Genomic DNA, 11657 nt, shown 5'->3' on the forward strand with positions numbered 1-11657 from the left:
GTAATAAGCAAAAACTGTTTCATTTTGCCAGAGACATATGCTGGAGCATTGTCAGTTTTAATTTGTACAGATATACCCATGATGGCCATAACTTCTAGCAAATGAGTGATTACAGAATCGACCTTTTCAGAACTCAGAGCAGTTGCCCATTGAAATCCTGAATAGGTATCAATTTTCCAAATTCTACAAACTGAAACACATCCATCTGTCAGATTTCATTCCTCTGAGTGCCCTTGTGGTTACATCTTGCTGGTAATGGAGTCTGATTGTAAAAAGAACAAGTAGGACATTTCCTTATAATTTCCTTGGCTCATTGCCAGATTATGAAAAAACACTTTTTTAAACCCTTATTATCGACATGATTTTTTTATGAAATTCTGAGGCCTCTAGCACATTTCCTATCAATAGTTTATCAATCTCATCATTACCTGTGCAAGAGGTCCTGACAGACCCGTATGGGATTAGATGTGAGTTATGTATAAAGGATGATTCCTATTCCTGATTATTTCTTGTAACTGAATAAATAACAAAGTTAATTCTGACTCATCAGGGATAAATTCTGCAGTTTCAATATGTAAGACCATTCACTCTTTCAGCAAACTGAGAGTCAGTAACTATGTTGAGAGGTTCTGAAAAATCCATTAATATCATCAGAATAGCCTATAATTCTGATTTTTGGACTGAATTATAAGGACTTTGAACCACTTGACTTAACTTTTCTGGTTTGTAACCCACCTTTCCTTGTTTGTTTGCATCTGTATAAAATGTAGGGGCTCCAGATATTGGTGTTTCCCATACAACGTGAGGTAGGATCCAGTTAACTCTCTTTAAGTTTAATTCTGTAGCTTTTGGGATAATTGTTGCTAATCTCTCCCCAAAAAATCACTGCAAGCTCTTTGACAACGTTCACTTTCTGCCCAGAATTTGTCAATTTCATCATTAGGTAAAGGTACTATAATTTCTACTGGGTTTGTTTCTGCTAATTGGCAAAGTCTCAATTTTCCTTTTCAAATCAACTCGGAGATCTTTTCCATATAAGTTTTTAATTTTTTTTTGTTTATTTGGTAGAAATATCCATTCCAATATAATATCTTCCCTTTGCATTAAAATTCGTGTAGGAGAATGCTTAGAGGGTAAAATAACCAAAATGCAATCAAACATCAGATCCACAGGATGCACATGTCTTTCTTGTATTTTCTTTTCCACCAAAGCCAATTCTTTCTCAGCTTCAGCTGATAATTCACTTGGGCTGTTTAAGTTCTTGTCACCCTCTAAGGTTTTGAACAAATTACTCAGTTCATCATTTTTTTTTTATCTTTCCATCACAGGCAATTTATTTTGTTCTATTCATTCACAGTTAATACAGAAAATACTTGGAAACATTTCCATATAATGTTTGACACAAAAATCATCAAATAGAAGTATACAATGTTGACAGGAGGCAGTACATTTATAATTTATAACTCCAAATGTATTTATAAATTAGAAATGGAAAGATCTACAAATGAAATTATGAAGGTTCACCAAAGTCATTTAATCTGTCAGTTTCTCATTCATTTTTATGTCTTAATAATATTCTATTGTATGAATAAGCCACATTTTATTTCTCTCCAGTATTTGATAGCTATTTGAGTTGTTTTAACTTTTTTACTATTAGCAACACACTGCTGTAAACTTTCATGTACATGTTTCATAGGTGCACATTTTCAGTAGTTTGAGGATATATTCCTAAGGGTAAAATTGTTGAGTAACAGAGTAACAATGTTTTGCATTTTGACCAACCACCAAACTGTTTTGCCAAAGTGGCACACCATTTTACAATCTCACCAAATCCTTGTTTTTAAGGCTCTGATTTTTGTACAAAAGCATTCAATCATTCTGTCCGACCAAACCAGGAAAAGTAAGCTATAGTTCAGAGCTGTTCTATTCCATTTACTATGCAAAGCCATTCTTGGCGTTTGCAACTCTCAGCCCTTTTGAGTATTCTTGCAGTGTTCACCTTTTCCTCCACCACTTTTTTTTTCTTCTTTTTTTTCTGGTTTATTTCTATCTATTACAAATGTATAAAAAATCCTCCATCAACGCTGCTGTTAGCAGCAGAACCTTGAGAAATATACCTTTGGTTTGCCTCAGAAAAGGAACACATATTGCACTGTAAAGTTTATAAAATTGGCGCAAAACATTGTGATATTGTTACAATACCAGTTTTAAGAGTTCAGTGACTAATGGGGAGCCGGCCGATGGGATACAAGCAGAACTGTGAAAGCGATCTCACTTAGCCAGCTGTACACGTAGACTGTAAATCTACATTCAGATCATTTCTGAACTAAGACTATCATCTCAGTTTATCTGTTGAGGTCAACCAGGAAACCCTAGAATATACCTTGATTTTTGCAAAAAACAAAATGGGAGGGGTTTCTTCAGCATTTCAGTCCACGAGTAACAGTATCCTAACAGGCAAAGTGTTCTCTCACTGTCAACATAGAATGAACTGCTGCTGGAGGTCAACTTGGGTTTTAATTTGCATTAGCACTTACATGCATAGTAGTCCAAGTTGTTGACCTCATGACTTTAAAAAGTAACTCTAAAAAAGTAAAATGGCCCTTCTTGGAAGACTAAAGAAAGACATCCAGCCACAGTTATAAAAAATCTCATCAAAACAATATACCCTTTTATGAATTACGCCTCAATTAAAAAAAAAAGTAACCCCAAATAAGAAGCAGCTCTGAAAAAGAAAATATAACTTAAGATATTTGAAAAAGAAAACAAGGTGAATACAGGTTCAAAAATAATTAAGATACATTTTCTTAAGGCTACCTAGAATTAGGCTTTAAAGAATTCTACCATTTCAAGTTTACCACTAGTTACTAGATACCTATTTACAAACAAGATGTTCACTTTTTTTGTTCCTTTATCAAGAGAAAAATCTACCTTCAGACTATGAGGGTGGTGATGGGGAGGGACCAGAAAACAAGATTCAAACAATCCCATGCAAATATCACATTTTTCAAATGGAAGAACTCCAAACTGCACTAGAAGTTCCAATCACCAAGACACTTTCCATTGAAATGATTCAAGTACAACTACATGGCACCAAGGCCTAGGCCTAACATAGGCCTGACAACCAAGTCCTTGCTTTCTGGAAGAAAGGCCTCAAAAGTCCCACTCAATTCCACATAACAATACTTCAAAGATCAATTAGGTTTTCCTTTCCTTAATATTTTTGTTTTTGACTTCTAATCTTAAAGACTAGATTAAAACTCAGCTCATTTCCCAGAAGGCATTGCTTCCCTTTGCTCCACAAAAGAGTCCACCAAGACCTCTTCCTCAAAACCATCCAGCCCCCAGCCTCCAGTCTGTGCCCGTGATGCATCTTTCTCAACATCCTGAAAAGGCAATGTAGGTAAAATATGCTCACAAACACCAAAACTAGCTGTCAGAAAGACGTAACTAGCTTTATAATTTAAGTTCCAAAACACAAATACTTGCAGCTTGATCTGCACTGACAATGATTGTTGAAGCCCAGAATTCAACATTCACAAATTCTCATTCACACACACAAAACACACCATTATCACACAATCTGTGTCTTGAGAGAATCTTCCGCTCCTTAAATCTTTGGCCTCCCAGTCAATCCCAAGTTCAACCAACTTTAACCAAAACTTCATTCAGAATTTCACCAAGCATTTCACCCACACATTAATGCCTGTCGCATCCTTCATCAACTGTCAAAATCTGAAGCCTGCTCAGAGATCGCCAGGTAAAAGAAAACAAATGAAATACACAGAGGCTATTTCAAAACAGAACATGACCATCATCCAAAAAAAAAAAAAAATGTCATGATTCCTGATTGGGATCATCTTTTGTTTCCCACGTTGGACTATTTCACACTCTGGCATTGGCCAAAGGACACGAGAGCTGGTTCTGGAGCATACAGTCTCTCACACAGGTGTCCCCAGAGGAACACCAGAGACAAAGTCACGCGAGGCCTCTCCCGCACAGAGACTGTCCCACGGGGGCAGTGAGGGAGGACATCCACTACTCCGTGGAGATCCCTGAGAGAGCACGATTCTCAAAATCTGGACTGTACACAATTCACATCAGCCCTGCCCAGGCACCCACCGGAAGAAAGATGCAGCTGTTTGCCAGAACTCAGCACTCCACTCTAGATCTCTGCTGCCTTAGTCTCCGTCGCGGATTTCCGAGTTCTGGTAGTTACCTGGACCACTGAGGCATTGCCACAAGACTTCTTCTCTTTTGAAACATCCTTTTTCTCTAGATATTAGGATGGCTACACCAGCTTGTTTCTTAGGTCCATTTGCTTGGAAAGCCTTTTCCCAGCCCTTTACTCAGAGGTAGTGTCTATCTGAAGTTAAGGTGTGTTTCTTGTATGCAGCAGATGGATGGGTTCTGTTTTCTTATCCATTCTGTTAGCCTATGTCTTTTTGTAGGTGAGTTGAGACTATTGGTATTGATGGATATTAATGACCAGTGATCGTTAATTCCTGTTATTTTTTGTGGTTGTGTTGTGTTGTCCTTCTGTGGTGTATGTTGGTGTGGGATTATCTATTGCTTGATTTTTCATGGATGTGTTTAGCTTCTTTGGGTTGAATTTTCCCTTCTAGTGCTTTCTGTAGGGCTGGGTTTGTAGACAGGTATTGATTAAATCTGGTTTTATCCTGGAATATTTTGTTTACTCCGCCTATGGTGATTAAGAGTTTTGCTGGGTATAATAGTCTGGGTTGGCATCCGTGGTCGCTTAGTGTCTGCATGAGATTTGTCCATGATCTTCTAGCTTTCATAGTCTCTATTGAGTAGTCTGGTGTTATTCTGATGGGTTTGCCTTTATATATTACTTGGTCTTTTTCCTTTGCGGCTCTTAATATTTTTTCTTTGTTCTGTGTGTTTAGTGTTTTGATTATTATGTGGTGAGAGGACTTTTTTTTTGGATCCAGCCTATTCGGTGTTCTGTAAGCTTCTTGTATCTTCATTTGTATTTCTTTCTTTAGGTTAGGAAAGTTTTCTTCTATGATTTTGTTGAATATATTTTCTGTGCCTTTGAGTTGGTATTCTTCTCCTTCTTCTATCCCTATTATTCTTAGGTTTGGTCTTTTCATGGTGTCCCAAATTTCCTGGATGTTTTGTGTTATGACTTTTTTGTCTTTAGTGTTTTCTTTGACTGACGAATCTATTTTCTCTATTGTGTCTTCAGTGTCAGAGATTCTCTGTTCCATCTCTTGCAATCGGTTGGTTATGCTTGTTTCTGTAGTTCCTGTTCGTTTTGTCAGGATTTCTATTTCCAGCATTCCCTCAGCATGTGCTTTCTTTATTGTCTCAAATTCATTTTTCAGATCTTGGAACGTTTCTTTCATCTGTTTAATTGCTTTTTCTTGGCTTGATTTGATTTCTTCCCATTTTTTGTTCATTTTTTCTTCCATTTCTTTAAGGGAGTTTTTGATTTCCTCTTTAATGGAGTTTTTCATTTCCTCTTTAAGGGAAGTTTTTATTTCCTCTTTAAGAGAGTTTTTCATTTCCTCTTTAAGGAAAGTTTTTATTTCCTCTTTAAGGTAGTTTTTCATTTCCTCTTTAAGGAAAGTTTTTATTTCCTCATTGAGGGAATGTTTTATTTCTTCTTTAAGGGCCTCTATCATCTTCTTAAAGCCATTTTTAGGGTTGATTTCTTCTATTTCTTCTGTCATAGTATGTTTAGGTCTTGAGGGTGTAGAATCATTAGGTTCTGATGTTGCCATATAGGTCTTTATGTTGTTGCCTGTATTTTTGCACTGGCGTCTACTCATCTTTTCCTCTGTGCGGTGTAGGTGGTGTCTGTGTCTGAGAGTGCCTCTCTTGTTCTAATTTTTAGTCTTGGTTTAGTAGGGGTTCTTGGTTAAATTGGTGCTATTGGGCTGTTTCTTCAGGGACAGCTGATTTCGATCGGTGAATTATATACTTATGATTCTGGTGATCTGGTTTAGTGGCTGGGTAGCACCTACTTCTGTGTTCCCAGGTCACGTTTTGTTCATTTGTCAACTCCTCAGCTGATCTTGTTTCTTCAGACTTCAAACTGTAGGCATCTGGATCCTCTCCCAGATGGGTTTCAGCTGAGCAGGGTAGTCTCACCAACACCTCCAAGTTGTTGGGTTTCACAGATTCAGCAGTTGAGCCCTGGGTTGTCCCCAGACAGAGTGCCCAGACTCGCCCTGGTTCCGACCCACGGAGATAGCCTCTTCCCCAGGTGTTGGGGCTAGGGGTGTCCCCGTTCCAAGCTGCATCCGCCCCTCTCTGTCCCCAGGCCTGTCCACCCCTGTGGCCCGCCGCCACAGGCCCACCCGTGTCCACTTGTCTCCGCCGCCAGGCCTGTATGTCCCTGTCAGCTGCCGCTGAGTCTGTCTGCCTCTGCGGGCCGCCAATGGGCCTGTATGTCTCTACCGGCTGCCACCGCGGGCCTACCCACCTCTGCTTGCCACTGCCGCCGGGCCCATCCACCTCTGCGGGCCGCCACCAGACCTGTATGTCTCTGCTGGTTGCCACTGGGCCTGTATGTCCCTGTTGGCTGCTGCCACCGGGCCCGTCCACCTCCACAGGTCGCCGACCTGCGTCCGCCTGTCTCTGCCACGTGGCCTGTCTACTTCTGTGGGCTGCCGCCGGGCCTGAATGTCTCTGTTGGCCGCCGCCACCGGGCCCGTCCACCTCCGTCTGCTTAACTCTGCTGCAGGGCCTGTCCACCTCTGCGGGCCGCTGCCACAGGCCTACCTGCGTCTGCTCGTCTCCGCCATCTTGAATTCCGTTTTCAGTTCATCATTTTTTGACCCAACAACAGTCCATAGGCTGGAAATGTCTCTGAATAATCTTTGAAAGTCATTAAGAGCCCATAATCTGTCTCTCCTAATTTGCATGTTTGGGGGTCTAATTTTTTTGTAGATCTATTTTATATCCTAAATAATAAATAGAATCTCCTCTTTGTAGCTTTTCAGGAGCAATTGTAATCGCCAACAAGGCAAAATTTTCTTTACTTCTTCAAACATTCTTTGAAGCTAGTAAAATGTCATCCATGTAATGACAAATTATAGATTTAAGAAATTGTTTATGTATTACTTCCAGTAGCTGTCATACAAAATATTGGCACAGGGTTGGGCTATTTAACATTCCCTGTGGGAGAACCTTCCATTGATATCTCTTAACCAGCTGAGAGTTATTATAAGTAGGCACCGTGAAAGCAAATCTTTGTCTTTTTCTTGTAAGGGTTTTGAAAAGAAACAATCTTTTAAATTGATAACTATAAGAATCCATCCTTTAGGTAACAGAGTAGGCAAAGGAATTCCAGGCTATAGAGAGCCCATTGGCTGAATTACCTACCTTGTTAATTGCTCTTAGGTCTGTTACAACTCTCCATTCACCAGATTTCTTTTTAATAACAAATACAGGAAAATTCCAAGGACTGCTTGATTCTTCAATATGCTGAGCATTTAACTGCTCTTGTACCAGCTGTTCTAAGGCCTATAGTTTCTCTGTTGTTAAAGACCATTGCTGAAACCATATAGGCTTGTCTGTTAACCATTTTTAAGACAGGGCTGTTGGTGTCTTTGAAAGATCAGCAGCTGTTGTGCCTTGTTCTTGTACAATCTGGATGGTCAATGACTGCTCTTTATAATACCTTCTAATATTTTTCTCAGAAACATGTTAGTTTATGGTTTATTTCTGAGATTGGAGGAATGTTAATCTGGGTATTCCATTGTTGTGATAAATCATGGCTCCATAGATTCATAGCTATATTAGCCACATACGGCTTTAATTTTCCTCTCTGTCCTTCTTGCCCTATACATTTGACCTATCTCACACTCTGTTTCACTTGAGATAATGTTCCAACTTCTAACAGCTGAACATTTACCAATTTGGACGCCAAGATTCTGGTTCAGTTATTGTTACATCCATATCTGTGTCCACAAGATCTTCAATAAAAACATCATTTATTCATATTTTTAATTTGGTCTTTGTTCAATTATAGAAGTTTTCCAAAAAATTTGCTTTATGGTTTTTCCTTAATTTCCTGTTCTCTGCTATAGCTGTTCTATCACCCCGAGCAGTATGTTTTTTTTTACAATAGGCATTTGGCTATTTAATTGCTTTGAGAAGAAGTTTCTTCTATGATGGCAGGAAAGGACTGAACTGAATTTGCCATGGGGTCCTGTGAGAGGCCCCTTAGGGAGTTTCCCAATGGCAAAGGCAAAGGATTGCCTTGTCTGTCCCTTGTAGATCTCCATTTGTTAGTCCAATGTTTGCCTGTACCACACCTTCTGCACATTCCAGAAAGGAGGGGTGTTGTGTTGGGATTATTCCTTAAAAATACATTGTTTCTAAGAACACCCTGTTTACAGTTCCTTTTTAGGTGACCTTGTTTACCACAATTGAAAGACCTGACATTAACATCTTTCCTCAAACCTCTGAAAATCACCTATCCTACCCAAGTATCATCATAGTCATAAGATTCAATATTAATTGTATAATACTAATTGCATTGTGCACTAGTATTTTCAAAAGCCAGAGATTCAATTATTATCTGTCTAGCTTCTGAATTTGGTATCATTCTATTTACTGCTAAAGACAGCCTTGGTAAGAAATCTATGAAGGTTTCATTTGGGCCCTGTATAATTTTTGTAAATGACTCAATTTTCTTTCCCACTTCCTCAATTATGTCACAAGGCTCCCATTCGGCATAAAATTAGGGTGTGGTCACATGTAAGATTGTCTTTGTATATCAGCATAATCACCTTTTCCAAGAAGTTGATCTTGGGAAATTTCCATACCTCTAACTCTACATCATTGTTCAATTTTCTTAGCCTCATCTTTCCACCAGGTCCTCCATTGTAACTGTGTACCAGCTTCTAGGACAGCTGTAACCAAATCTTTCCTGTCTTGAGAGATAATTCTATTATAATTTGACCATAAGTTTAACATCTGCTTTACGAATGGAGAATGCATACCATATGAGACTATAGCTTGCTTCCTTGAATCTCCTCAAATCTAAGATTTGTACAGGAGTCTATTCAGCTCATACACAGCCTTGAGCATTTGGCAGCTCCTGTAAGGTTACTGGATAGATTAAGGTTGACTATATGAAAGTCTTAGTCTGTTTGTCTGTAACCATTTAATGTAATGCTGAGATTGGTTCACCTTCAAATTCTTCTGTCTGGGTCTGAATTGCTCTACAATTTGTTTTAACAAGTTTTTCTAAAATTTTTATCTTGGCACTCACATTAACCAACTTTTTAAATGATAAAACAGAAATGATCAAACATAATATTTATAATTGACATTACATCTATCCTATCAACATTAATTATCCTCTCCTTTAATTGTTCCATTTTCAGACTGCTTAATGTGTTATCAAACAGAGACCAAACAACATCCATTGTAAAAGTGTTTCCCATTTTTTTAAGTGGGAAAAACTCTCTTTTAATTAATTTCTCCCTTCAAGATATCTTAATTGACTCACCAAATTTGCTGACTATGATGATTCAGATGTGAGGCTGACTGCTTCTCTGTAGAACAGTAGAAGCCCAACCAGGTTTCAAGGCTACCTAGTGTGGTAGTAGTCGGAGATGGGGATCCAGAGAAATCCCACAACCCAACAGAAGAGAAGAAGACAAAGAGACTCCTGCCACATGCAGCTCAAGCCTAGGCTGGAACATGCAAGGTCACAAGTGGCTTTTTAGTGAATTCATGCCACAAACATTGAGTTGCCAGATATAACACTTATCTTAATAGGTCTTATTAATTGAAAAAAAAACAGAGCCAGATATTGGGGTAAAGGCTGAAAGATCAGAGAAAGAGAACAAGCCAACCACATTCTTTTTTTTTTTAATTTTTATTTATTTTATTTTACAATACCATTCAGTTCTACATATCAGCCACGGGTTCCCCTACTATCCCCCTCCCACTCCCTCCCCTTACCCCCAGCCCACTCCCCATTCCCACCTCCTCCAGGGCAAATCCTCCCCCGAGGACTGCGATCAACCTGGTAGACTCAGTCCAGACAGGTCCAGTCCTTTCCTCCCAGACTGAGCCAAGTGTCCCTGCATAAGCTCCAGGTTTCAAACAGCCAACTCATGCAATGAGCACAGGACTTGGTCCCACTGCCTAGTTGCTTCCCAAACTGATCAAGCCAATCAACTGTCACACCTATTCAGAGGGCCTGATCCAGCTGGGGGCCCCTCAGCCTTTGGTTCATAGTTCATGTATTTCCATTCATTTGGCTATTTTTTTTTCAATAATTGAGTAAAACCGAAATTTATTATAAGCCACAGTCGTCCTAGGGACCTCCATGCTATATATATAGCCTCCATGGTTCTATGGGTTGTTGTCTGATTGTTCTTTATTTTATATCTAGAATCCACTTATGAGTGAGTACATACCATGACTGTCTTTCTGGGTTTGGGTTACCTCACTCAGGATGATTTTTTTTTTCTAGTTCCATCCATTTGCCTGCAAATTTCATGATGTCATTGTTTTTCTCTGCTGAGTAGTACTCCATTGTGTATATATGTACCACATTTTTTTCATCCATTCTTCTGCTGACGGGCATCTAGGTTGTTTCCAGGTTCTGGCTATTACAAATAGTGCTGCTATAAACATAGCTGAGCATGTATCTTTATGGTATGAATCAGCATTCCTTGGGTATATGCCCAAGAGTGGGATGGCTGGGTCTTGAGGTAGTTCGATTCCTAATTTTCTGAGAAACAGCCATACTGATTTCCACAGTGGTTGTACAAGTTTACATTCCCACCAACAGTGGAGGAGTGTTCCCTTTGCTCCACATCCTCTCCAACATTGACTGTCATTGGTGTTTTTGATCGTAGCCATTCTGACAGGTGTAAGGTGGTATCTCAGAGTCGTTTTGATTTGCATTTCTCTGATGATTCAGGATGTTGAGCATTTCTTTAAATGTCTTTCAGCCATTTGTGATTCTTGTTTTGTGAATTCTCTGTTTAGCTCTTTAGCCCATTTTTTAATTGGACTGTTCAGTATTTTGATGCCTAGTTTCTTGAGTTCTTTATATACTGTGGAGATCAATCCTCTGTCAGATGTGGGGTTGGTGAAGATCTTTTCCCATTCTGTTGGCTCTCTTTTTGTCTTATTGACTGTGTCTTTTGCCCTGCAAAAGCTTCTCAGTTTCAAGAGGTCCCATTTATTAATTGTTGTGCTCAGGGTCTGTGCTGTTGGTGTTTTATTTAGGAAATGGTCTCCGGTGCCAATGCGTTCAAGAGTGCTTCCTACTTTCTTTTCTATTAAGTTTAGTGTAACTGGATTTATGTTCAGGTCTTTGATCCACTTGGACTTGAGTTTTGTGCATGGTGACAGATATGTATCTATTTGTAATCTTTTATATATTGAGATCCAGTTATGCCAGCACCATTTGTTGAAGATACTTTCTTTTTTCCATTGTATAGTTTTGCCTCCTTTGTCAAAAACCAGGTGTTCATATGTGCATGGATTAATGTCAGGGTCTTCAATTCGATTCCATTGGTCTGTATGTCGGTTTTTATGCCAGTACCAAGCTGTTTTTATTACTATAGCTCTATAGTAGAGTTTGAGGTCAGGGATGGTGATGCCTCCAAAGGTTGCTTTATCATATAGGATTCTTTTAGCTATCCTGGGTC

This window comes from Peromyscus maniculatus, chromosome 4, assembly GCF_049852395.1.
Source record: "Peromyscus maniculatus bairdii isolate BWxNUB_F1_BW_parent chromosome 4, HU_Pman_BW_mat_3.1, whole genome shotgun sequence".
NCBI classification, from domain to species: domain Eukaryota; kingdom Metazoa; phylum Chordata; class Mammalia; order Rodentia; family Cricetidae; genus Peromyscus; species Peromyscus maniculatus.